The following is a 26,813-nucleotide window of genomic DNA, read 5'->3' as shown; positions in this document are numbered from 1 at the left end:
GTCATTTGCACCCACTGTGGACATACCCTCCAACCTGGCCTGAATCCATATTTGGTGTTGGTGTCTAATGGGGACAAAGGTTCTGAGGGGGCCTTTAGAGGAGGAAGGCTGCAATCACCAGGTGCTCCAGGACTCTGTCTTAGACCTATCTGTAGTCTTACCTGCTGTGGGCCTCTCAGGCTGGGCTGTGGTCAGAAACATCTGGGGAGCCTGGTAAGCTCCACGTGCCCGGGCTGTGCTGGGACAGTCACGTGAACCTGGGAGCGGACTTGAGCTTCAGTGGCTCCTCAGGCTTTGCCAGGGATCCCACTGCTTGCCAAGTTGAGAAGCATTGAGTTAGAGCATTCAGCCATCCTGGCCTTCTCCTAGACTCTTGAACTTACCCAGGGCTTCCTAGCCTCAGGAGCACTCACTATTACCTCTACTGGAACCACTTTATTTTTAGTTTAGATTGTACCTCTTAGGTAGGCTTTCTTTGGCCAGCCTGTCTGGAATTGTTCCCCCTGCCCATCACCAGTTAGATGGAAGCATTGTACCCTATTTATTTCCTTTTTAGTATTAAAGTCATCGGAAGTGTCTGTTGATTTGTTTGCTTGCTTATTGTCTCACCTCCCCTAGCTAGACTATGAACCCCTTATGGGCAGGACCTTGCTTTCTTGTTTATCACTGTATTCCTGGTGTCTAGCATGGTGTTCGGTGTAATACATACCTATACAATGTTAAATGAGAATGAATTCTAATATCAAGAGGTATCAACAGATCACTGAATAACTTTGAGGTTCTCTAAGATCTCAAGAAGGGTTAACCTCTTTCCTGAAAAGATGTACCTGTATCATTGTAAACATTTAATCAGAATGTAGGGCGACATACCCTTTAATCTAGCCCTGGCCTTGTTTTCTGGTCTTGCCCTCAATATCTCCTAATGAATAATAATAATGATAATACTAATAATACAACCAACAATACGTGAACGTGTATACAGTAATAATCAGCTTAAAGGAGGCTTCACATACTTTATCTGATGTGATCCTTTTCTGTGGGATGGATGTGATTATGCACAGATGATGAAACAGGCATAGAGTAGTAAAATGCCAGGTCGAAGTCCACATATGTCTAAGAAACAGAACTGGGATGTTTATTGGGTGTCCTATTTTGGGACATCATGAAAGGGATGTGTGGGTATGAGACTTCTCCTGGATTAGCAGGCATTTGCCAATCCTCCATGCGATACTGAGGGCCATGCCCTTTCCTTCTGAAATTCTGGGCTTTCTTGTTTTAAGAATTCATAGGGAGTGAACAGTAGATAGAATTAGAGAAAAAATGGAGAGGTGAGGAAGAGGAAGTCTTTCTCATCTTTTGCCTTTCATATGGCTCCCTGTCTTTGGGTGCAGTGCCAAGTCTTGGGCTCCAGTGTAGCGGAGTACCTTTAATATAGTGGTTTGTGCACGCCTTGTGGAGGTAAACTTCCTAACTCACTGTTAATACTGTGTAGCATGGTTAGGTGAGGACTTGGAGGGGCTCAGCTATATTTCACTCAATTGGCTTGTAAAGGAAACCTGTCTTCCTCAGTGTATTCCTGGGAATGCCTTAAGCATGGTAGACCAAGAGTTTTAGGAAAAGATCCTAAAATCTGGAGTAGTCATCCGTCTGTGGATCAGATTCAAAGAGCCTGCCTAATAGAAATTAAACAGGACTCCCTTGTGATAGCTGTACCCTGCCCCCTGTGATGATGGGTGCTGAATTACCGGTATGCTCTATAATTTAGATGCATGTGCTATACATGTTCCTTTGCATGTAGGAAACATTACATTGTTCTGCCATTAAAACATAAGAAATAAAACATGGCAATGGGATCAGTTACTTGACCTCAGAGCCAAACTAAACCACTTTGCTTGGTGTCACCTCACTTTAATGACTCTAAATAAAAATCGTCTCCATCTCTGATACCGTGTTACTTATTTGCCGTGCTGGGGGAGGTAGTATTCTTCCTGCTGCTGACCTAGCCCACGTGAAGGTCCTTATCTTAAATCCTGCAGTCGTAAAGGAAATAATTGGTAAACAGGCTGGTGACGGAGGTATGATTGAGTCCCTTAGTTCACAGAGCGATTAATGGGGATTTAAATGTTTTAATTGGTTATGCTTCATTGTAAGTGCTTTTGGACACAGAACTGCTTGATTTGTCAACCAACCAAGTGTTTCCTGGCATTTCCATCCATACTGCTGGGGTTCCCAAATCCTGTTTAACTTTGTGCTACTTTTTTCTCGAGCTACCTTTTGGCTCTCTCTGACCTGTGTGAATCTGGTCAGTGGATCAGAAGGGCAGGCCTCCTGCTGGCTGGACGGCTGGGCAGCGGGTGGAGCTTCCCCAGGGCCCCCTCCTGTCCCTTTCTACACATCCTTAGGGCTGGTTCCCCCTTTGTGAAATATTTTTAGCTTGAGGGCTGGCTGTCTGTTATGTTGATTTTGCTCTGATAAGGGAAGTGAAGGCCGGCTGCACAAGGTCTGTGCTTGGAGTCACGTCCTGGGGGTCCCTGACCTCTAGAGTCACCTGGGATAGGCCACCACAGACATTTATTACTGGGATTTATACTTTCTCCGTTAAAATGATTCCTCTTCTTTCCTTGTGGTCACAGACGGAAAAGAGATTCTTCTAGATGCTTTGTGGACTTCAGGCTGGGGACAGGTACTCCTGTAAACCTGATTCACTGTCTTCCAGTGTCTCATTTTAGAGCTAGCATGTTTCACATTCTTGATTGCCCACATGACAGTGCCCTGCTGCTCCCGGAGGTGACCATCAGTCTCTGCTGCAGTTTTCCTTTGAGGAAGTAATGCTTCCTTTGAGGATGTTGAGGAAGCTGTGTTGCCCACAACATAGATAGGGATTGAACTGGACTTCAGTGTACACACCATACAGACAATGACTCTGCCCTTTTATAAAATCCTTTTAAAGCTGTAAATGGAATTTTCCCTAATTTCAATGAATTAAATGTTAAATTGGGGAGGAGTTGGTGGGTTCACTGACAGACAAAGAAGAGGGTATAAACAACTCTCTTCGATGCTGTGGCTTCCTTTGTAAGGGCCATGTGTGATGGGGGGAGAGATTAGAAATCTATTTTTAAATTAAAAAGAGAGTATTAGTGGTGCTTTGGAAAAATTCATCTAACCCCCAGTGTAATGGGAGTCCAGAAGGGTGTGTGACTCAAACGCCCCATTCCTTTTCTTGTCTCCTCTTTGGCAACACATTCATATACTGCCCTGTTTTTCCAGGGCTGAGGGAGGCAGGGGCAGAGGAGTGGAGGGGCACGAGACTGTGAGAGGGCCCAAATGATTTGCCTGATTAACCACTAAATGTGGCTGATTTGGGGAATTCTTAGTCTTTCGTTCCTCCAAAGCTTAAAGAAAAATCTCCCATGTGCGGTGTGGTGGAGCCACAGTGGAGCCTCCATTGTTCTGGAGGCTGGAAAAACAAGTCTGACATTGGGGGTGTTCGTGGGAGTGGATGAGTGTTGGGGAGGATGGAACAGTCTGACTGCCGACACACACTGCCCCCCCCCCGTTCCCCCCCCTCCCCGCCCCATGCATCCACGTGCTGTGCATGAGGTGAGGGAAGAAAAGCCAGAATCATCCTGGGAAGGAGCAGTCGCCTAGAGAACATTGCCATGTGTAGCTTCCTTTGAGGAGAACTGAAATTAGCCCTACTGAGTAGCTTTAGGTTTGGGTATTGTGCATGACTTGGTTTAGAATATGTTTTTGAATAAATGAATCTGGTGACTTTGTATCAACTGGTGAGCCTTGCAAGCTGTAAGAGGATTCCTTGTATTTGGTTAAACTTTGGTTTCCTATGCAAGATGCTAGGCAGACAATAGTAATCAATCCTCCAGTTACCTGAGGGTCTTAGGAGAAGTAAGCCCTTTCTTATGATGTAGCAACCTTGAGCAAGCTTCTTCTGGGTGTCCCTGCCTTGGATGATTTTGGTCAGTAGATCAGAAGGGCAGTGGCATCATGTTGGCTGGACCCCTTGGCACTGGTCAGAGCTCTTCCATGGTTTCCTCCTGCCCCTTTCTACATATCCTTAGGGTTATAACCTAAGCTTATAAGCTTCCCTTTGGGAATGATTTTTAGCTTGAAGATTGTTCATGGTGTTGATTGATCAGATAAAATATGGAAGGAAGTGAGAACAAACTAGGAAGGGGGCTGAGGAGGATGAGCGTTGCAGGAGACGGATGCCATCCCTTGGCTCTGGTCTCAGTGGGGACTGTTGCAGGACTGGGCTTCATTTACTCTCTTTACAGGAGACCCTGAAACCCAGTGCTTTTCCTCCTAGGCTAGATCTGTGACAGATCAATCCTTGTCCAGAAGGAGCCATTAATGTGGCACACAAGGCTTTGACTTGGGTCTTGAGGATCCAATCTGGTGGGGACACATGGGGTTGGGGGAGGGATGAGATGGATGTGCATCCAAGTGGCCTAAGTAGTATATGCCAAGGTGTAAGATGGGAAATCCCAGGTGAATTCAGGGCACAACCAAGGGCTAGTTTGGCTGGACGGTTTGGAGTGTGAAGGAGAGAGGTGGGAAGGTGGGAAAGGAGCCGGAAACAGATCCAGGCTAAAGAGTTTGGACTTTATTTGGGTAACATAAATCCACTGAAGACTTTGGTGAAGGGTTTGATGTGATCAAAGCTCTATTTTTGAGAGATTAATCTTGTAGTAGTGGATGGTGGTGAGGAGGAATTTCTGTCAGGACACCATGGTGATGGCCTAAGCAGTGTTTATGGTGACACGTAAAGCAGCTATGAAACCAGTCAGATATTTGACCAGAGTTACAAGAATCTCTGTTCCTACAAGAAATAATTTCTCAAATAGAGAAGCAATTTAAGGGATGACATACAATAAGAATCTTCATTAATGAATTGACAAGGATTCTTTAAGATAGTGTGTTTGGGGGGATCCCTGGGTGGCTCAGCGGTTTAGTGCCTGCCTTTGGTCCAGGGTGCAATCCTGGGGCCCTGGGATCCAGTCCCGCGTCGGGCTCCCGGCATGGAGCCTGCTTCTCCCTCCTCCTGTGTCTCTGCCTCTCTCTCTCTCTCTCTACGTCTATCATGAATGAATGAATGAATGAATAAATAAATAAATAAATAAATAAATCTAAAAAAAAAAAAGATTGTTTGTGGAGATTGGTTTGTGCCGTGTCTATTAGTTTGCTGTGTTTGATAGTGTAGTTAGACGCATGTTCTCTGGGGCCAGACCACCTGGATTTAAAGTCCAATCTCACTGTTAGCCCTGAGACCTTGGGTAAATTACCAACCTCTCTGCCTCTGTGCTGGCCACCTATGATGTGCTTCATAAGGGTTGATGCCATTGTCATCATTGTCATTAGCATAATTTATTTTTAACAAATTGTTTTACTTCACAGAGATAGAGGATCTTTTCAGTATCCTAAGTATACCTCCTTAGGAGTTGCTTTTGGGTGAAAGCACAGACCCCTCCGACACCAGTGCATGATTTTAAACTCTGAAGGGCTTCTTTTCTTACCAAGAAGACTGAAAGAGTTGCTGGCATTGCCTTGGTGTCTTAAGGAGGTTGAATAATTGGGATTCTCTTGGTCTCCTTCCTTCATGGGCTCAAGAGGGCTGCTGCAGCTCCAGCCATCCTGTCAGGCTGAAGGAAAAAGAATAAAGGATAGAAGGTCAAAAGAGTACCTGCCCGTTGAATAAGCTGTCTTTTAAGTTCCTTCCTAGAAACCCAGCCTAAGGACTTCTGTTAATATCTTATTGGCCATCTCTATCTTCCAGGGATGTGGAAAAAGTAATTTTCTTCATGTATTTTGCATCTCTCAAAAATACAGATGTTCTGTTACAAAGAAAAGAAGAGAAGGATGGATATTGTGTGAGTGGCTAGCAGTCTCAGCCACAGGGGGCTCACTGCAGGAAAGCTACCTCAAGGGTTTCAAAGAATTTTGTCTGTTTCTAAGTTAGCAATTGGTCTGCCTTCTCTCAGATTGACAGCTTCTGGTAGTCTGATCATTTAAATTTTTAGCATGTGTTCAGTTTTTGCCATTAGCAAGTTTGTTCAAGAAAGAAAATATGATTACAGAAAGGGGAACATATCATGTTTTAGCTCAATTAATTATTAGTATAGGTGTAGGAGGGAAGTCTTAAATTATATCTAAAGATACGTCCTGTGGGTCACATAGTAGATTCTCCCAGAGGTATGGTGGTGAGGAAGGCTTTGTCATACATCCACATCCAGCGTATGGTTGTCTGTAGACAGGCTGATGGTAGTATACAAACACTGTAGATAGCAATCATCTAGAGATGCAGAGAAGGAAGGTAATTAGTCTGATTCTATAGAAAAAAAAAAAGAGTCAGGTAAGGTATAAACATAAGGAAGGACCAGGGCACCATGTGGTAATGATTTGTGTAACCTCAGGTCATAGTCAAAGTTGAAGGCAAACCCATGAGCACTATCTAATAAGATCTCACAAGTAAGAGGTTTAGGATCTAGGTCCAGATTTGTAGTAAATGATTCATATAACTAAAAAATATGACCTAACCTTTCTGTGCCTTATTTCTTATTTTAAAATCAGAAGTAATACCTAGCTCAAAGGCAATAAAAGTACATTCACATTGTGAGACCATCACCATAATTTCCAGAATCCTTCACCTTGCAAAATTGAAACTCTGACCTATTAAACAATAGCCTCTCATTCCCCCTTCTCTGGCAATACCCAGCAACCACCATTCTACTTTATTTCTTTGAATTTGACTAGTTTAGGTACTTTATATAAATAGAATCATGCAGTATTTGTTCATTTGCAACTGGCTGACTTTAGTTAGCAATGTCTTCAGGGTTCATCCATACTGTAGCATGCTAACTCTTTTTTTAAGGATTAAAGGAGTTTCCTTTAAAGGCTGAGTAATACTCCATTCTAATGTCTGTACCACATTTTGTTTATCTACTCACTGTTGATGGATAGTTGGGGTGCTTCCACCTTTCAGCTATTACAAACAATGCTACTGTGAATATGAGTATACAGATATTTCTTTGAGTCCTTGCTTTCAGTTCTTTTGGGTATATGTCCAGAAGTGGAATTGCTGGAGCATATGGTAATTAAAAAAATGTTTTTTGAGGAACAGCCACACTTTTCCAGAGCAGCTGCATCATCTTACATTCCCACCAGCAATGCTTGATGGTTCCAGTTTCTCCATATCCTCCCCAATACATGCTGTTTCTTGGGGTTTTGTCTTGTTTTGTCTTTTGTTTCTTTACTGTTTTGTTTTTTTGTATAGTAGTTATCCTGATAGGTATGAGGTACCTAAGTTTTTTTTTTTTTTTAAACCTCTGAACTTTTTATTGGCCTCCGGCTCCTCCCTGTTTCTGCTGCCTCTACGCCTCAGAATTTTGGTGTCGTTGGTCTCAGACACCACCTTGCTGTCCACCGTCTTGTGGGTGGTGGTCTTCTGGATTGTCTGCAAGGAGTTACTGTTGTCCAGGGCATCAGTAAGACTGAAGTCCTCCCTGTCTTCCAACAGGCGACGGTAGGTGGCAATCTCAGCCTCCAGCTTGACCTTGACATTCAGCAGAGCCTCATACTCCTGGGCCTGGTGCTGCCCCTCTGCCCAGGTCTGGGACAGCTCCGACTCCAGGAGCAGCAGGACCCCATTGAGCTGCTCCATCTACGACCTCCCTCAGGCTGTTTTCCAAGCTGGCCTTCAGGTTTCTCCTTGAGTCCAGGTTGATCTCCAAGGACTTGGCGGTACGTCTTAGCTCCATGAGGGTCATCTCAACTTCTCCTATCTCAGCAGTCTGTGTGGTGACCACTGTGGTCGATGTTCTGGGACCAACACTTGTCCTCCCGGTTCTTCTGAGCCAGTTTGTCATACTGGGCCCGGATATCTGCCATGATCTTCCCAAGGTTCTGAGATTTGGGGGCACCCAGCGCCACCATTGACCCAGAGTTGGAGATTTGGTTTTGTAGACCCTTTACTTCCTCCTCCTAACCTCCTTAGGTTCTTCTTCATGAAGAGCAGCTCCTCCTTGAGAGCCTCGATCTCTGTCTTTAGCTGCAGGCAAGTGACATTGGTGGTATCAGTGACCTTGCGGAACCCATGGATGTCACTCTCCACAGACTCGCCCATGGCCAGCTCTGTCTCATACTTGATTCAGAAGTTGTCAGCAGCAAGACGGGCATTGTCACTCTGTAGAATGATGCGGGCATTATCCACAGCACTTGCAAAGATCTGAGCCCTCAGGTCCTCCATGGTCTTGAAGTAATGTCCTCAGTCTCTGACTTGGGGTCCCTTCTTCTCTAGGTTTTCCCGGATTTTCATCTCCTGATCAAATCAGGATAATCAGATAATCTCTCTGATTATCAGCCTCCAGGCTCCTCACTCTCTCCAGGTAGGAGGCCAGGCAGTCATTCAGGTCTCACATGGTCTCCTCACCCTGGATGCCCTCTATGCCCGCCAGACCCCTGGCCACCCCCACAGCCGGGCCCCTGGACCCCCAGCCACCCCGGAAACTGGTGGAGCAGGATACAGAGATCTGGGAGCCTGAGCCCCTGTGCCTGCATAGACACTGGCCATGTTGCTGCTGATCAGCCAGACACAGTGGCTGGGCGACTGCACAGAGCCCGGGGACCAGTAGTTGGAAGAGAAGGTGGAGCGGGTGGTGAAACTCGTGCTGTTTGGAGAGTAAGAGGGTGACATAGGAGGCCAGGGCTCAGCTCGAGCCAGGCCTACCTAAGTTTTTTTTTTTTTAATTTTTAATTTTTTAATAATAAATTTATTTTTTATTGGTGTTCAATTTACCAACATACAGAATAACACCCAGTGCTCATCCCGTCAAGTGCCCCCCTCAGTGCCCATCACCCATTCACCCCTACCCCCCGCCCTCCTCCCCTTCCACCACCCCTACTTCGTTTCCCAGAGTTAGGAGTTCTGTCTCCCTTTCTGATATTTCCCACACATTTCTTCTTCCTTCCCTTATATTCCCTTTCACTATTATTTATATTCCCCAAATGAATGAGAACATACAACGTTTGTCCTTCTCCAATTGACTTCCTTCACTCAATATAATACCTTCCAGTTCCATCCGCATATTAATGGCTGAATAATATTCCATTGTATACATAGACCACATATTCTTTATCCATTCATCTTTTGATGGACACTGAGGCTCCTTCCACAGTTTGGCTATTGTGGCCATTGCTGCAATAAACATCGGGGTGCAGGTGTCCCGGTGTTTCATTGCATCTGAATCTTTGGGTTAAATCCCAACAGTGCAATTGCTGGGTCGTAGGGCAGGTCTATTTTTAACTCTTTGAGGAACCTCCACACAGTTTTCCAGAGTGGCTGCACCAGTTCACATTCCCACCAACAGTGTAAGAGGGTTCCCTTTTCTCCTCATCCTCTCCAACATTTGTTGTTTCCTGCCTTGTTAATTTTCCCCATTCTCACTGGTGTGAGGTGGTATCTCATTGTGGTTTTGATTTGTATTTCCCTGATGGCAAGTGATGCGGAGCATTTTCTCATGTGCTTGTTGGCCATGTCTATGTCTTCCTCTGTGAGATTCCTGTTCATGTCTTTTGCCCATTTCATGATGGGATTATTTGTTTTCTTTGGTGTTGAGTTTAATAAGTTCTTTATAGATCTTGGAAACTAGGTCTTTATCTGATACGTCATTTGCAAATATCTTCTCCCATTCTGTAGGTTGTCTTTTAGTTTTGTTGACTGTATCCTTTGCTGTGCAAAAGCTTCTTATCTTGATGAAGTCCCAAGAGTTCATTTTTGCTTTTGTTTCTCTTGCCTTTGTGGATGTATCTTGCAAGAAGTTACTGTGGCCGAGTTCAAAAAGGGTGTTGCCTGTGTTCTCCTCTAGGATTTTGATGGACTCTTGTCTCACATTTAGATCTTTCATCCATTTTGAGTTTATCTTTGTGTATGGTGAAAGAGAGTGGTCCAGTTTCATTCTTCTGCATGTGGATGTCCAATTTTCCTAGCACCATCTATTGAAGAGACTTTCTTCCAGTGGATAGTCTTTCCTCCTTTATCGAATATTAGTTGACCATAAAGTTGAGGGTCCACTTCTGGGTTCTCTATTTTTTTTTTATTTTTTTATTTATTTTATTTTATTTTATTTTATTTTATTTTATTTTATTTTGGGTTCTCTATTCTGTTCCATTGATCTATGTGTCTGTTTTTGTGCCAGTACCACACTGTCTTGATGACCACAGCTTTGTAGTACAACCTGAAATCTGGCATTGTGATGCCCCCAGCTATGGTTTTCTTTTTTAAAATTCCCCTGGCTATTTGGGGTCTTTTCTGATTCCACACAAATCTTAAAATAATTTGTTCTAACTCTCTGAAGAAAGTCCATGGTATTTTGATAGGGATTGCATTAAACGTGTAAATTGCCCTGGGTAACGTTGACATTTTCACAATATTAATTCTCCCAATCCATGAGCATGGGATATTTTTCCATCTCTTTGTGTCTTCCTCAATTTCTTTCAGAAGTGTTCCGTAGTTTTTAGGGTATAGATCCTTTACCTCTTTGGTTAGGTTTATTCCTAGGTATCTTATGCTTTTGGGTGCAATTGTAAGTGGGATTGACTCCTTAATTTCTCTTTCTTCAGTCTCATTGTTAGTGTATAGAAATGCCACTGATTTCTGGGCATTGATTTTGTATCCTGCCACGCTACCAAATTGCTGTATGAGTTCTAGCAATCTTGGGGTGGAGGCTTTTGGGTTTTCTATGTAGAGTATCATGTCATCGGCGAAGAGGGAGAGTTTGACTTCTTCTTTGCCAATTTGAATGCCTTTAATGTCTTTTTGTTGTCTGATTGCTGAGGCTAGGACTTCCAGTACTATGTTGAATAGCAGTGGTGAGAGTGGACATTCCTGTCTTGTTCCTGATCTGAGGGGAAAGGCTCCCAGTGCTTCCGCATTGAGAATGATATTTGCTGTGGGCTTTTCGTAGATGGCTTTTAAGATGATGAGGAATGTTCCCTCTATCCCTACACTCTGAAGAGTTTTGATCAGGAATGGATGCTGTATTTTGTCAAATGCTTTCTCTGCATCTAATGAGAGGATCATATGGTTCTTGGTTTTTCTCTTGCTGATATGATGAATCACACTGATTGTTTTACGAGTGTTGAACCAGCCTTGTGTCCCGGGGATAAATCCTACTTGGTCATGGTGAATAATTTTCTTAATGTATTGTTGGATCCTATTGGCTAGTATCTTGTTGAGAATGTTTGCAGCCATGTTCATCAGGGATATTGGTCTGTAATTCTCCTTTTTGGTGGGGTCTTTGTCTGGTTTTGGAATTAAGGTGATGCTGGCCTCATAGAACGAATTTGGAAGTACTCCATCTCTTTCTGTCTTTCCAAACAGCTCTAGTAGAATAGGTATGGTTTCTTCTTTAAACGTTTGATAGAATTCCCCTGGGAAGCCATCTGGCCCTGGACTTTTGTGTCTTGGGAGGTTTTTGATGACTGCTTCAATTTCCTCCCTGGTTATTGGCCTGTTCAGGTTTTCTATTTCTTCCTGTTCCAGTTTTGGTAGTTTGTGGCTTTCCAGGAATGCGTCCATTTCTTCTAGATTGCCTAATTTATTGGCGTATAGCTGTTCATAATATGTTTTTAAAATCCTTTGTATTTCCTTGGTGTTGGTAGTCATCTCTCCTTTCTCATTCATGATTTTATTAATTTGAGTCTTCTCTCTCTTCTTTTTAATAAGGCTGGCTAATGGTTTATCTATCTTCTTAATTCTTTCAAAGAACCAACTCCTGGTTTTGTTGATCTATTCCACAGTTCTTCTGGTCTCGATTTCATTGAGTTCTGCTCGAATCTTAATTAACTCTCTTCTTTGCTGGGTGTAGGATCTATTTGCTGTTTTTTCCTCTAGCTCCTTTATGTGTAAGGTTAGCTTTTGTATTTGAGTTCTTTCCAGTTTTTGAATGGATGCTTGTATTGCGATGTATTTCCCCTTAGGACTGCTTTTGCTACATCCCAAAGATTTTGAACAGTTGTATCTTCATTCTCATTAGTTTCAATGAATCTTTTTAACTCTTCCTTAATTTCCTGGTTGACCCTTTCATCTTTTAGCAGGATGGTCCTTAACCTCCACATGTTTGAGGTCCTTCCAAACTTCTTGTTGTGATTTAGTTCTAATTTCAAGGCATTATGGTCTGAGAATATGCAGGGGACGATCCCAATCTTTTGGTATCGGTTCAGACCCGATTTGTGACCCAGTATGTGGTCTATTCTGGAGAAAGTTCCATGTGCACTTGAGAAGAATGTGTATTCAGTTGAGATGTAAAGTTCTGTAGGTATCTGTGAAATCCATCTGGTCCAGTGTATCACTTAAAGCTCTCATTTCTTTGGAGATGTTGTACTTAGAAGACCTGTCGAGTATAGAAAGAGCTACATTGAAGTCACCAAGTATAAGTGTATTATTATCTAAGTATTTCTTCACTTTGGTTATTAATTGGTTTAATTATTTGGCAGCTCCCACATTCGGGGCATATATATTGAGGATTGTTAAGTCCTCTTGTTGGATAGATCCCTTTCGTAGGGTATAGTGTCCCTCTTCATCTCTCACTACAGTCTTCGGGGTACATTTTAGTTTATCTGACATAAGGATGACTACCCTTGCTTTCTTTTGAGGACCATTTGAATGGTAAATGGTTCTCTAACCTTTTATTTTCAGGTTGTAGGTGTCCTTCTGTCTCAAATGAGTCTCTTGTAGACAGCAAATAGATGGGTCCTGCTTTTTTATCCAGTCGGAAACCCTGCGCCTTTTGATGGGGTCATTAAGCCCATTCACATTCAGAGTTCATTGTAAGATATGAGTTTAGTGTCATCATGATATCTATTCAGTCCTTGTTTTTGTGGATTGTTCCACTGAACTTCTTCTTAAAGGGGAATTTTAAGAGTCCCCCTTAAAATTTCTTGCAGAGCTGGTTTGGGGGTCACATATTCTTTCAGTTCTTACCTGTCTTGGAAGCTCTTTATCTCTCCTTCCATTTTGTTTTTTTTGTTTTTTAATTTTTTTTTTTAATTTTTATTTATTTATGATAGTCACAGAGAGATAGAGAGAGAGGCAGAGACACAGGCAGAGGGAGAAGCAGGCTCCATGCACCGGGAGCCCGACGTGGGATTCGATCCCGGGTCTCCAGGATCGCGCCCTGGGCCAAAGGCAGGCGCAAACCGCTGCGCCACCCAGGGATCCCTCTCCTTCCATTTTGAATGAGAGCCTTGCTGGATAAAGTGTTCTTGGTTGCATGTTCTTCTCATTTAGGACCCTGAATATATCCTGCCAGCCCTTTCTGGCCTGCCAGGTCTCTGTGGAGAGGTCTGCTGTTACCCTAATACTCCTCCCCATAAAGGTCAGGGATTTCTTGTCTCTTGCTGCTTTAAGGATCTTCTCTTTATCTTTGGAATTTGCAAGCTTCACTATTAAATGTCGAGGTGTTGGACAGTTTTTATTGATTTTAGGCCGGGATCTCTCTATTTCCTGGATCTGAATGCCTGTTTCCCTTCCCAGATTAGGAAAGCTTTCAGCTATGATTTGTTCAAATACATATTCTGGCCCTGTGGCCCTTTTGGCGCCCTCGGGAATCCCAAGGTTTTTCTTCCTCAGGCTGTCGTTTATTTCCCTTAATCTCTCTTCATGGTCTATTAATTGTTTGTCTCTTTTTTCCTTAGTTTCCCTCTTTGCCATCAACTTGTCTTCTATGTCACTCACTCCTTCTTCCACCTCATTAACCCTCGTCGTTAGGACTTCTAGTTTGGATTGCCTCTCATTCAATTGATTTTTAATTTTTGCCTGATTAGATCTAAATTCTGCAGTCATGAAGTCTCTTGAGTCATTTTTGCTTTTTTTATAGAGCTACCAGTAGCTGTATAACAGTGCTTCTGAATTGGTTTTCTGACATTGAAATGTAATCAAAATTTGTAACTCTGTGGGAGAGAGGACTGTTTCTGATTCTTTCTTTTGAGGTGAGGTTTTCCTTCTAGTCATTTTGCTCAGTGCTGAGGGGCCAAAAACAAGTTGGATTGGGAAAAGGAGAAAAAGAGAGGAGAGAAAAAAGGAAATAAAAGAAAAAAAGAAAAAAAGAGAAGAAAAAGAGAAAGAAAAAGAAAGAAAGGGGGAAAAAAGGGTGGGGGAAGCAAACAGAAAAAAAAAAAAAACCACGGGGGAGTATCTTCTGATTCTGTATACTTTAAGTCCCTTGACTTCCCCTGGAACTTGTCTGTCTAGCTGGTCTTCTGGGGGAGGGGCCTGCTGTGCTGATTTTCAGGTGTCAGCACTTGGGGGAGCTGCTCTGCCCCCTGCCTAGTGCCGGGCTCAGTGGGGGTTGTTTACCCCATGAGGCCCCAGGAAGAATAGCCACAGTGGTGGCGGGAGCTCTGGAAACCTGGATTCAGCCCCCGCAGTAACTCCGGGGCTCTCAGTCTGCAGGGCCTGGAGGCTCCGGGGCGGATCCGCTGATCTGCTCAGCTTGGGGCAGGAGTGTCCTTGCTGTCCTGGGCCCTCCCAGCCTCTGCCTGTCCCGGGGGGAGGCCGGGTCCTGGGCTGTGTCCCGGCGCCCTGTGCTCCGGGGCCTGCGCTGTTGGATTCGCGCTCCCGCCCCGCAGCCCCCTCCGTGGAGCCGCCGCCCGAGCCCCTCCGAGCTGCTCCGGGTCCCGCCGTGCGCTGCAGCCCTTAGGGAGCTCGGCGCACTCTCCCCGGGGCGCAGGTGCCTGTTAGTGTCCCAGGGAGCCCGAGGGCATCCCCGCCCTCCTGGGTCCTGCTCTAACTCCCTGCGGGCCCCTTTCCACCCAGGAAGGTTGGTGCAGCTCCTGCTTCTCCGGGACGGGGCTCTCCTGTCCTGGGGACACTCCCCCCAGCCTCAGCCCGGCTCCTCGCGGGGCCCCTTTTGTTTCTTTATTTCTTTCCCCCCGTCTTCCTACCTTGATAGAAGCGCGAACTCTTCTCACTGTAGCATTCCAGCTGGTCCTTTTTTTTTTTAAAATTAATTATTTATTTATTTATGATAGTCACAGAGAGAGAGAGAGAGAGAGAGAGAGAGAGAGAGGCAGAGACACAGGCAGAGGGAGAAGCAGGCTCCATGCACCAGGAGCCCGACGTGGGATTTGATCCCGGGTCTCCAGGATCGCGCCCTGGGCCAAAGGCAGGCGCCAAACCGCTGCGCCACCCAGGGATCCCCTGGTCCCTATTTAAATCTCAGGCCGAATTTGTAGATTTTCAGGATGATTTGAAGGTTATCTAGGTAGTTTGGTGGGCACAGGTGACTTGGGGACCCTACTTTACAGCCGTCTTGCCCCTCCTGACTACCTTAGTTTTAAAGGAGTATGAACAATGTGTCCTGATTAACTCCTTCTGGAATCACTGCTCCTTTGCTCAATCAATTCGTGTTTCTCCTTGGGCAAGTTCCATAGCCTGTGTGCCTCAATTTCATTTTCTTCTCAGTGTCAATGTGTGTGTGGAAGGGTGGTATGGATGTTGTTGAGATTATATCCCATCCTCTGTGCCCATTCCAGCATTTTAATTGCCCTGGAAAAGCTAAAAGCAGAGTATGTTACTGTTTATATTCCCATTATTCCTAGCTGTTGGTTTTCTCTTGCATCTAACATCTCATGATGTTTCCAAAATGTTATGGGAGAGAGAGCCCTGGTCTTGGAACCAGAAGCCATGGAACTGAATTCCCATTTTCCCACTTTTTAGTTGAGGGAAGTTGGTTTTATCTGGATAAAAAAATGGCATGACAGTGGGCACCTCGTGATCCTGCTCTTTCACATCTACCTCTTCCTGTCCCCATCCAACAAATTGAGAAGCTCCCCCCCCCCGCCGCTTTATTGAGATTTTACTGACATCTAATGCATGTTATTTTAAGGTGTACAGTGTGCAAGATGATTACCACAATAAGGTCAGTGAACACTACCATCCCCTCAGATAATTACCTTTTTTTTATGTGTATGGTAACATTTAAGGTCTACTTTGGTAACAGCCTCCAAGCATATGATACAGTATTGTTAATTATACTCACCATGTTGCACATTGGAACCCCAGAATTTATTCATCGTGTAGTTGGGAGTTTGTGCCATTTGAGCAGTGTCTCCCCATTTCACACCACCTCTAGCCCCAGCAACCACCATTTCTGGAAGTTCAGCTCTTTTAGATTCCACATATGTGTGGGAACATATGGTATCTCTCTTTCTCTGTCTGGCTTATCTCACTTGGCACAGTGACTTCATGGTTCAACCAAGTTGTCACAGAGGGCAAGATTTCCTTCTTTTTTAATGGCTGAGTGGTATTCCATTGTAATTATACACCGGGTTTTCTTTACTCATTCATCTGTTGATGGTCACTTGGGTCATTTCTGTGTCTTGGCCATGGTGAGGAATGCTGCGATGAACATGAGAGTGCACATGTCTTTGAGACGATGTCCTCTTTTCCTTTGGACTCACCCAGACATGGGATTCTGATAGCCTTTGTGTTGCTGCCACTTATAACTTCCCAATCATCATTCACCCACTGAAGCTCAAGCTTTCCTGAGAACTGCTGTAATCCTCTCAGCATGGGTTACTAACTGCAAAGTCTGGAGATGTGCTGGGCCTCCAGCTTCCTTGACTCTTCTGCTGTGTTTGACGATCTGTGCTGGACCACTTCGTTCTTGACCTTCCTCTTTGGTTCCTGGGACACCACTTCCCTTTGATTTTCCTTTCCCTTTAGATAGTTCTCTCTCAGTATCCTCCTTCTGATTCTCTTGACTCTCTCTGGGGTGGGGCATCACCCTCCACATATTTACTGATGACCCTTGAATCTGTATTGCCAGACCTTCTTTCCTGAATTCCAGACTCCTAGATAATCCCCCTCTTGAGCTCCTTACCTCCCACTCTACTCAGCCCTAGCATACTCCTCAAAGTGGCTGGGCCCACAGCGTGGTGCTTGTTGGTACCCTGTCTAGGACTGCCGGTGGCCCTCACTCTCTGATCCGCAGCCCCCACCCCCCCCACCGCTGCACTTGGCTCAGTCTCCAGATCGTCCTATCACTCTTGCTCTTCCTTCTGTCTCGCTTCTGTCTTGCCCCAGTACTCCATGCTTGGTTGTCTTGCAAGGATATGGCCAGATGCCCCCCCACCCCCGCTCCCACATGAGGATCTGTTTCATGTTCTGTCTGGACCTCCCCGCCCCCACCCCCGCCCAGCCGCTGCCATTACTATTCCTCCATCTGAATTCCGCACTGGTGATCAGTCCTACCTTGTACCAAGGCCAGAGATCTAGGTGTCATTCTGCACTGCTCCTCATTCCTCTCCTGTGGGACCCCCAGCTAAGGGCTGCTAAGACTGAAATTACTTCTGCATGGCTCCCAAGTCCCCCCCTCCTCCATGCCTTCACTGTCAGTTTTCTTGTTCAGCTGTGGTCATCTCTCTTGGCTGCTATTGCCTTCACCTCATATATAGTTGCTTTCTCTCCATCCTTGCCTCCTCCTGGCCACCCTTCACTCTGCTGCTAGTTCCTACAATGCTGATCCTCCGAGCTGCTTAAAACTTGCACATCCCCCTCCTGGGGAAGCAAGGACCAGTTCCCATGAATCGTGCACATAAGTCCTCTGTAGTCTGTTCTCACCATCTTCATCTCCTGCTTCTTGACCCCCTTCACTTTTGAGCTACACCAAACCACGTGGGGTTGCTTTTCATGTTTGTACTCATTTGCGTACTCTGTCTTGGCCTCTCTCTCTATTTGGTCTTCCTAGGAAAGTCCCACTCATCATTTGAGACTCAGCCCCATCATAGCCCTCTCTGTCATGATGAGAGCAGCTGACATGTGCATGTGCTTGCTGTATGCCAGTCACTGCTCTAAATGGTCTAAATGAATTTATGGAGTGCTCACAACAACTCTCTTGTGGTACTTGCAGAGTAGGTACCATTATGATCATCCTCCTTTCATAGTTGGGAAATGGAGGCACAGAGAGGTTAGATGCCTCATGCAGAGTGACTCAACCAGCATCTGGGAAGCTGGGATCTGAAGGCAGGCAGTCTCATTCTGGACTTAGGGCCCTTAGCCCCTGGAGCAGCCCTGGCTATGTAAGGCAGAGGTGGCCATCTCCTCCTGCTGGCCTGCCCTCACCTGACTCAAATGCATCTCTAGCATGGCATTTAGTATACTGTCTTTCAAGTACACATTGGGCCCCTGGGGCTGGGGGGCAGACCTGCCTTTGAGTCATGCTCAGATTCCTTGTGTGGGGACCCCAATTCACCCCTTTATGTACCCCCATCACCCAGTGGTACATACTCATCAAAATTCTTTTGAAGAGTAACTGAAGGAGTATAACGAATATTAGTTGAATGCATGATTAGTGAGAGCCTTTTGTAAGGTGTTAAACGGGTTGGGCAACTATGGGCAAACCTGGCCTGCTTCCTGTTTTTGCACTGCCCACAAGCTAAGAATGGTTTTTACAGATGCATATTTGCAATCAATCTGATGATGGGGAGCACTAATTCTAAACCTCATTTAAGGGATAACATCCCTCCCCAAAGAATTCTGTTCTTCCTCATTGGATCTATGTTGTAGTCCACTGTTATTACTGTCTTTTGAATTTTGTCAATGAATATGAGGAAATATGTGTGTTCTCTTATTTTGTAAGTACTTACAGAACATCTCAGTTGTGCCCCTTGGTTCACAAACCCTAAAATATTTACTCGCTTACTAAGAAAATGTGCCCCCTGCTCAAAGGGCTACTTATATAACAGTGTTACTGTTATACTGTGACGAGGGGGATTAAAAAATGTAAAATCTGGGCAAACATGTCTGATTAGATGGGTTAAAGCTTGTGAACCCTTGGGCAGTAAGGGCTGAACAAATGTTCTCTTTCTCTTTTCTATTCCTGACCTAATCTCAGGGAACACATGGTTGGTTGGTTTGAGGGTAGATGACTTAAAAAACATGACACAAAAAAATATCTTGCTTTGCTGGGTAATCCTGGGGGGTTTGAGGGTAGGTGACTTTAAAAAACAATTCTTGGTTGGTTGGAGGGTAGGTGACTTAAAAAACATAACACAAAAAATATCTTGCTTTGCTGGGTAATCCTGGGGGTTAGTCAGTGGTGTGCAGGGCAGACTGTATAACATTTAAGTTGGAGACAGAGTCTTTCTTACATTTTAGGGCCCCACATTCCTGATGACAGTGACCTGGACTGCAGGACATCTATTTATGAGGCCTTGGAGAAAGGTAAAACTCAGCAGGAGCCATAAGCAATCTTTTCCACACTTTTTTTTAAAAAGACTATTTATAGGCTTATATCTACATATATATTTTTGCTACTGGTCTTAAATCTTTAAAGTCTTTAAAAATTTATATTCAAAGTGTTTTTCTGTTCATTTTTCATTTTATTAAGAAGAAACTATAAATAAAACTTAACAATGCCATCATTTTTCATTAGCTCTAATGGCTTTGTGACAAGATGAAAGCTCACGTAGTGTAATGTTTGATTTTTTTTCTTCCTCAAATGCTGTCAGGCTAGATCATTTAGAAATATTACAAAATCTTCTGTACTGAAGGAGAAAGCTTTTGACACCAAATTAAAAAGAACAACAACAACAAAACAAGACATGTGCATTACATCATTTGAAACCTTTGTAGCTTTTGGAAGCTCTTCTAAATCACACATATTCCTTTGTCTTCCCATTGTTGTTTCTCTTATATTCACAGTCTCTGCCTCAAGCTGCAATGTAGCCTTCAAAATAATTTTAGAAATCTAAGACCCAGTGTTCTTGTTTCATCACGCTTCAAATTTACCTTGAATTAAAATCTTCATTTCTTAGGTTATTATTCTGGAGCCAGTTGTACGGTTATTTTAATAGGAACATTTTGGGCCTTTGTGGGTCCAACCACATTGTTCACAAGGAAGAAAGTGAGGCCAGGAGAGAGATTAACAAATACACTCATGGTCACACAACTAGATAGTGGCAGAGCAAAGACAAGAGCCTGGACAAGCCCCACTTGCTAAAATTTCCTACCTGAATTTTTCCCTTTTGTAAGTTTTCAGGGATGAAATCTGCCAGAAACTTGAGTGGGGAGAAATAACAAAAGTTCCAAGTTCTTTTTTTTTTTAAATAAATTTATTTTTTATTGGTGTTCAATTTACCAACATACAGAATAACACCCAGTGCTCATCCTGTCAAGTGCCCCCCTCAGTGCCCATCACCTATTCACCCCCACCCCCCGCCCTCCTCCCCTTCCACCACCCCTACTTGGTTTCCCAGAGTTAGGAGTCTTTATGTTCTGTCTCCCTTTCTGATATTTCCCACACATTTCTTCTCCCTTCCCTTCTATTCCCTTTCACTATTATTTATATTCCCCAAATGAATGAGAACATATAATGTTTGTCCTTCTCCGATTGACTTATTTCACTCAGCATAATACCCTCCAGTTCCATCCACGTGGAAGCAAATGGTGGGTATTTGTCGTTTCTAATGGCTGAGTAATATTCCATTGTATACATAGACCACATCTTCTTTATCCATTCATCTTTCGATGGACACTGAGGCTCCTTCCACAGTTTGGCTATTGTGGCCATTGTTGCTAGAAACATCGGGGTGCAGGTGTCCCGGCGTTTCATTGCATCTGAATCTTTGGGGTAAATACCCAACAGTGCAATTGCTGGGTCGTAGGGCAGGTCTATTTTTAACTCTTTGAGGAACCTCCACACAGTTTTCCAGAGTGGCTGCACCAGTTCACATTCCCACCAACAGTGTAAGAGGGTTCCCTTTTCTCCTCATCCTCTCCAACATTTGTGGTTTCCTGCCTTGTTAATTTTCCCCATTCCCACTGGTGTGAGGTGGTATCTCACTGTGGTTTTGATTTGTATATCCCTGATGGCAAGTGATGCAGAGCATTTTCTCATGTGCATGTTGGCCATGTCCATGTCTTCCTCTGTGAGATTTCTGTTCATATCTTTTGCCCATTTCATGATTGGATTGTTTGTTTCTTTGGTGTTGAGTTTAATAAGTTCTTTATAGATCTTGGAAACTAGGTCTTTATCTGATACGTCATTTGCAAATATCTTCTCCCATTCTGTAGGTTGTCTTTTAGTTTTGTTGACTGTATCCTTTGCTGTGCAAAAGCTTCTTATCTTGATGAAGTCCCAAGAGTTCATTTTTGCTTTTGTTTCTCTTGCCTTCGTGGATGTATCTTGCAAGAAGTGACTGTGGCCGAGTTCAAAAAGGGTGTTGCCTGTGTTCTCCTCTAGGATTTTGATGGACTCTTGTCTCACATTTAGATCTTTTATCCATTTTGAGTTTATCTTTGTGTATGGTGAAAGAGAGTGGTCTAGTTTCGTTCTTCTGCATGTGGATGTCCAATTTTCCCAGCACCATTTATTGAAGAGACTGTCTTTCTTTTTTTTTTTTTTAAATATTTATTTATTTATTTATGATAGACATAGAAAGAGACACAGGAGGAGGGAGAAGCAGGCTCCATGCCAGGAGCCTGATGCGGGACTCGATCCCGGGACTCCAGGACTGCGCCCTGGACCAAAGGCAGGCGCCAAACTGCTGAGCCACCCAGGGATCCCCCAAGTTCTTATTTTTTAAATTAAGCTATTATGAGTTAAATTACTTCCCATTCTGTAGACGCTTAAAAATTTAGTCACTGTTTTCAGGAAAATAATAACAAGGTACTTTGCAAATGTACTGAATTTCACATCAATGTGACTAAAGACAGATTTTCTTGGGATTTGACATCACTGTTCGCAGTGGTAAGTGATGTTGAAGGACTAGACCCTTGGCATCTAAATTCTGAGTGCGATGGGGAATCTGAGTATGCCAGCGCTCCTCCGCCTTGGCCTCCCAGGCTCGTCAGATGGGAGGGCCCGTGGCTGTTTGGCAGATGCCTTTGTGTGTCAGCTTGGCTGCACAAATTCTCAGGGACTTTTTGCATTTGTGCAGTGGATTATTTTAGAAACTAACCTGTAATTCTGTGCCTGTGTCTTCTGTTTTATTAATGGGTTTTTTTCTTAAGACAGCTGCCTGCTTTTGCCTAAGGGCAAAGTAGAAAGGAGTTGAATGACTGCAGAACTCAGAATACACATGAGGGCTGTCATCATTTCCAGCCGGTTACTTAACATTTAAGGAAAGCCCTACCTTTTCTCTTTCTAGAAGATGTCAAGGACACTAACTGATTATTCCCAAAAGCCCTGGTGTAGTATGCCATACATATGAATCCAGTGCCTGTCCCCCCGGGAAAGCCATCATGTTTGCCAGTTCTGGCAAATCCCGGGTCCATGCCACCATGCGGACCATAACCATTCGTTATATATGGTTATCTCTGTTTTTTTTTTTTAACTTTTTAATTTTCTGAAAAATTAATTATGAGTTGTGCTTCCTAAGATTTGCTATTATTAAGGATAATTCAGTTGATTTCATTTGGAATGTAAGACCTGAAATGGGGGCAGATCTCTCTACAAAACAAGAAGTATTGAGCGAGTATAGGCATTAATACTGTACTTACTCCACATATGTGGGTAGTTGCCAAAAGCATAATCATTTTCTGGAACACTGTGTTCTGACTCTAGTTTGTACATCTGTTGTATCTTTCTAGCCAAAAGGAAGTAGAGAGTTGTGAAAATATCAGAGGAGTTTGGGGCCAGTTAGATAGTTATTTCAAGTCACAAGTTTGCTATCACCTGATTAACCTACTCCCTTAATGGTATACGGTTGCTCCTGGAAAAAAAATTAAAATGTAAATATTTATTGAGAACCTCAATATGTGTGTTAACTTTGTTACTGAGTACAAGGAGGGACAGGTGGCAAATGCCAGTAGAGACTGCCTGGCCCCTATGAGACCTGGGGTCACATGAGGGTGAAGTCTGGGTGATCAGGGCTGGGGCTGGCATCTGGGCAGTTGCCTGGGCTGGTGTCAACACTGGTTATTTATTTATTTTTTTAACACTGGTTAATTACACATAGGTAAGAACTAAAGACCTAGACGTAAGTGAACAGGGACTCCCATGGGAAAAGGTAGTCCCAAAGAAAGTCTCAGTAAGGGACCTGAGTCATTTGGGCAGACATCAGGTAAGGCATAATCCAGGCTGAAACTGTGAGAGCAGGCTGCATTCGTCACAGCCCACTCAGTCAAACAGAAGCCCTTTAATGCCAGGACTTACTTACAAAAGTCTTTGGAAGACCTGAAAGCCAAGTAGGGGATGATGGGGTTACCCAGAGATTAGCAATAGGAGGAAACCACTGTCATCCCTGAGGCTGGTGGTTGTTATCAGAGGCCAAGAGCTGGATCTACATGGAGGCTCCCAGAAGCAGCAGTGACTGTGGAGGAAGGGCCTATCTGGTGGGAGCTGGAGTGTGGAGAAGACGAAGCCACTGCCAGAGATGCCATCCAAAGCAGAGAGAGGAAAGGGAAGAAACACTCTGGCTTCTTCCTCTCTCCCATCCTCCAATCTGCTATTTAAACCTTGCTGGAGCCAGCTGGCAAGTGAGTGTGGAAAAGATAGTTTGCAGAGGAAGGGCAGGGAATGGATCAAATTACAAACAGACACGTGAGCAGCCTGGGTCAGAGTTGGAGGGAGACTCACTGCTGGCAAGTTTTGAGCTGACAAGAGACCGTAGCCTGATAGATGCTGTTGGAGCAGCAGATCAAGTCTTCCACGAAGGCTCAGAGGGTCCAGTGTCAGACTTGTCCGATTTTTCCAGGTTTGAGCCTGTGAGTGCTTCTTGCATGAGGTGACTGTGCTCCCTCTCTGGCCCATGGCAAGCTCGGCCAGATGTGGGGCAGGTGGCCACTTTTCAGGATGCAGGCTTTCTTTGCTGGATTCTGGTAGCCCTGTGCTCAGTGGCTGGCCTTTGGCCAGGGATCCCCAAACCTCTCTTTAAGTGGCTGAAGCTCTCTGGATGAGCAGTGAGGAATCATGACAGTGAGTACTAAAAGAACAAACAGCTCTGTATGAAAAGGTCCATTCAGGTCTCTGTCCCAGATGGCCTCAGAGGCACCACTTTTTTGAGGTAGTCATATAAATCCTCAGCCATGACTTTGGGCATCTTCTGGTCTCTGTCCCCCTTCCATTCAATCATTCTTATCATCATTGTCACCATCTCCAGTGTTTTCATCACAGACTTCGAATTCCCATTGTGCTGTCCACACTGTAGAGAAGTGGTGAGTTCATCTATTTGTAACCAGGGTTAATTATCACTAATTACCCTCCGTGAACTATGGACATACACCAGGCACCGTGCAAAGTGCTGCAAGAACAGTTACGTGGTGGTGCTCAAACTTCAGTGTGACTCAGAATCACCAATAGGGCTTGTTAAAATAAAATAAATAGTTTGCCCTCCTTATGGCTTCCCATCTGTTCCTGGTATAGTGGGCCTCATGGGGTCCTGAGGATTTGTGTGTCCCACTGGTTTCCAGATGCTGCCAATGCTGCTCATCCTGGAACGCACTTTGAGAATCACTGCGTCAAGGCCTTGGCTCTTCACAGAGTTATGGGCAGTCCTTGTATTCTCCATCCCACAGCCGAGGAACCGCTCATGAGGTCACATCATTAGCTGGGGCCCATGTGGCTGGGTCAGCTCTTGGTGTTCCCACTAGGCCTGATGATGCAGGCCTGGCCCATCATTAGGGCTTTCCCTGAGGCTGGTGGAACAGGGTGGGTGGGGCGGAAGGGGGGTGGTTCCAGTAGGGGTTTGGAGCAGCACGCCCAGATGGCTGCCACCCTCAGTGGACCAGGCCATTGACAACCTGTGAAATTTGTAATTTGGTAAGAAAGAAAGCCCTAGTGGATTTCTTTCTTAAATTTTATTCCATGCTGAAAGTGGGTTACACCTTTTTTAAAAAAAAATGGGCCCAGTTTGGGTTGGTTGGTGGACTTTTACCTTTTGGTACAAAATGCCCCTCCTCACTGAGACTGGCAGGGTTGTCTGAGGCCGTGAGACCTGGAAGCCCCAGGCGGTGGCATTCAGGGAGGAATCCCCCTGCAGGACCAGCTGCCCTCTCTGCCAGAATGTCCAGCCACCAGTGAGACACCTGGACTCAGAACCTACATAGGGGGCACTTGCTACCATGCTCAGACCTCTTACCCTTATCTCAGAGTACAGCCCATTGCCTGGCACTTTGTTTCACAGTTAAACCAAGCATCTTTTTAATAAACTCAATCTTCCATGTTGATGAGTACTGTGGTTGTCCCCAGTGACTTTCACAGAGTGGTTAGCTCAGATACTTCACTAGCAAACTCTGCCTAACTTCTTGAGTCACCATTGAACAAAGTAGGCCACAGGAAAGCCTGAGGTTTGAAGGATAAAAAGGGTGAGATGGTGAGCATAACACACCACCTCCTTTCCTACTGGATTTGAATAACATATTAATTATTAATTCAGAGTATTTTTATTGTTCCATCTGCAAACTGCAAATGTGAATTCCAGCCATGTATTTTTAAACAGCTCTATTATGATCAAACAAATTAGAATATCTCAGGCACTTTATTACAAGTGGGCTTTGCTTATAAGGAAGAAGCTGTTTTATATATGGTTTCTATTTTTTCATTTCGGTAAACTGTAGCCAAAGTCTGAGTTAGGAGAAATGTGAGCTGTTTACTATTTAAGAGTTCTATATATCATACTTGCAGTAGCTTCCATCATGTTTCCTTTGTAGAAATAGTGAGTTAAGACCCACAGTAGAGAAATCTATGCCCTGGGACCTGGACTAAAATAGAGGAATTGATGAATTTATAACACTATAGATAACTAATCTGGATAAAAAAGATTCAAAAACAGCTTCAGTTAGCTATATATGCAGTTAATGTTGCCTTCTGGAAAGAAAGGATGTACAATGATATTTTCAGTTACTTTAGAAATAGATTCTGAAAGTATTCATGTATTAATTGCCTATGAATATTAAGCCATCTATTAGACAATGACTGCTTGTGACCTTTTTTTTTGAAACATGGTTTTATTCAGAATTCTGAATTCACAAATTCAGATTTGAATTTGTACCTGCAGTTCTCTGGTTGTCTCTAAAGTATAGTATTGTGTTTTTTATAGTGGGTTTAATACATAGAAAATTCTTAACATCTTTCTCGTAGAATTTTTAAGTAGAAGCCAGAGTCTTCTGTACCCTGTATCATCCATTATTTATTGCTGCATAGCAAACCTTCCCCCAAACATGGTGGCTCAACACAACAACAATCATTTATTGAGTCCACAAATAGGCACTTTGGGCAGAGCTTGGCATGGAAAGCTTTCCTATCAGCTGGGGCAGTTCAAGGGCAGGGGGCAGTTGGGATATGTGGGGTGGAGTAGGGAGGGATCACAAATTCTCTTGCAAGATGGCCACTCACCTGGCTAGTGAGTTGGTACTAGCTGTAGCCTAGGAGCTGAGCTGGGGCTGAGGGCCTGGGACCTTGGTTCCTCTTCATGGAATCACAGTGGAACCATAGTAGCTAGGTTCTAAATACGATCATCCCAAGAGAACCAGGTAGGAAGCTATGATGTCATCTTTTTGGCAGCCTTGGAAGGCTCATGGCATTACTTCTGCTATGCACTACTAGTCATCCCAAGTTGAAGGGCAGGGGACTCCTGGCTCTGCCTGTTGGAGGGTAGAATGCCAGAGGTTTGACTATGTGTTTCAAAACTGTCAAACTCTGTTAGGAAACTCTGATAGACATTTAACTGTGACTTGTCAATGAAAGATCTTGATCACTTGTTGATAGGGCGAGGATGCACTGCTACCCATAATTACATGACCTTACATGTCTGGGTCTGTTAGGTACGTGCCAAACAGTGCTCTCAGGTTTGCACAG

General features: G+C 44.2%; 1 protein-coding gene and 1 pseudogene across 19 annotated transcripts in view; one reads left to right on the top strand and one right to left on the bottom strand.

Moving 5' to 3' along the window:
- The window catches only part of LOC112916322 (keratin, type I cytoskeletal 18 pseudogene), a 42,749-nt pseudogene extending 34,042 nt beyond the window's left edge, over positions 1–8,707 (bottom strand).
- CSGALNACT1 (chondroitin sulfate N-acetylgalactosaminyltransferase 1) overlaps positions 1–26,813 on the top strand; it is a 323,911-nt gene that overhangs the window by 48,123 nt on the left and 248,975 nt on the right. For 3 of the 19 annotated variants that reach the window (XM_072763335.1, XM_072763322.1, XM_072763347.1), the window contains one exon: positions 19,172–19,237. The exons of 15 other annotated variants lie outside the window; for them this stretch is intronic. The gene's annotated coding sequence lies outside the window, so the exon portion shown is untranslated. Of the gene's footprint in view, positions 1–19,171; positions 19,238–26,813 lie in introns of those variants that run through there. One more of the 19 variants, XM_072763332.1, reaches the window with a different exon arrangement.

Source organism: Vulpes vulpes, chromosome 7 (assembly GCF_048418805.1).
Source record: "Vulpes vulpes isolate BD-2025 chromosome 7, VulVul3, whole genome shotgun sequence".
In the NCBI taxonomy this organism is placed as follows: domain Eukaryota; kingdom Metazoa; phylum Chordata; class Mammalia; order Carnivora; family Canidae; genus Vulpes; species Vulpes vulpes.
The sequence above is the reverse complement of the archived record's forward strand: the minus strand, read 5'-3'. Positions and strand labels throughout refer to the sequence as shown.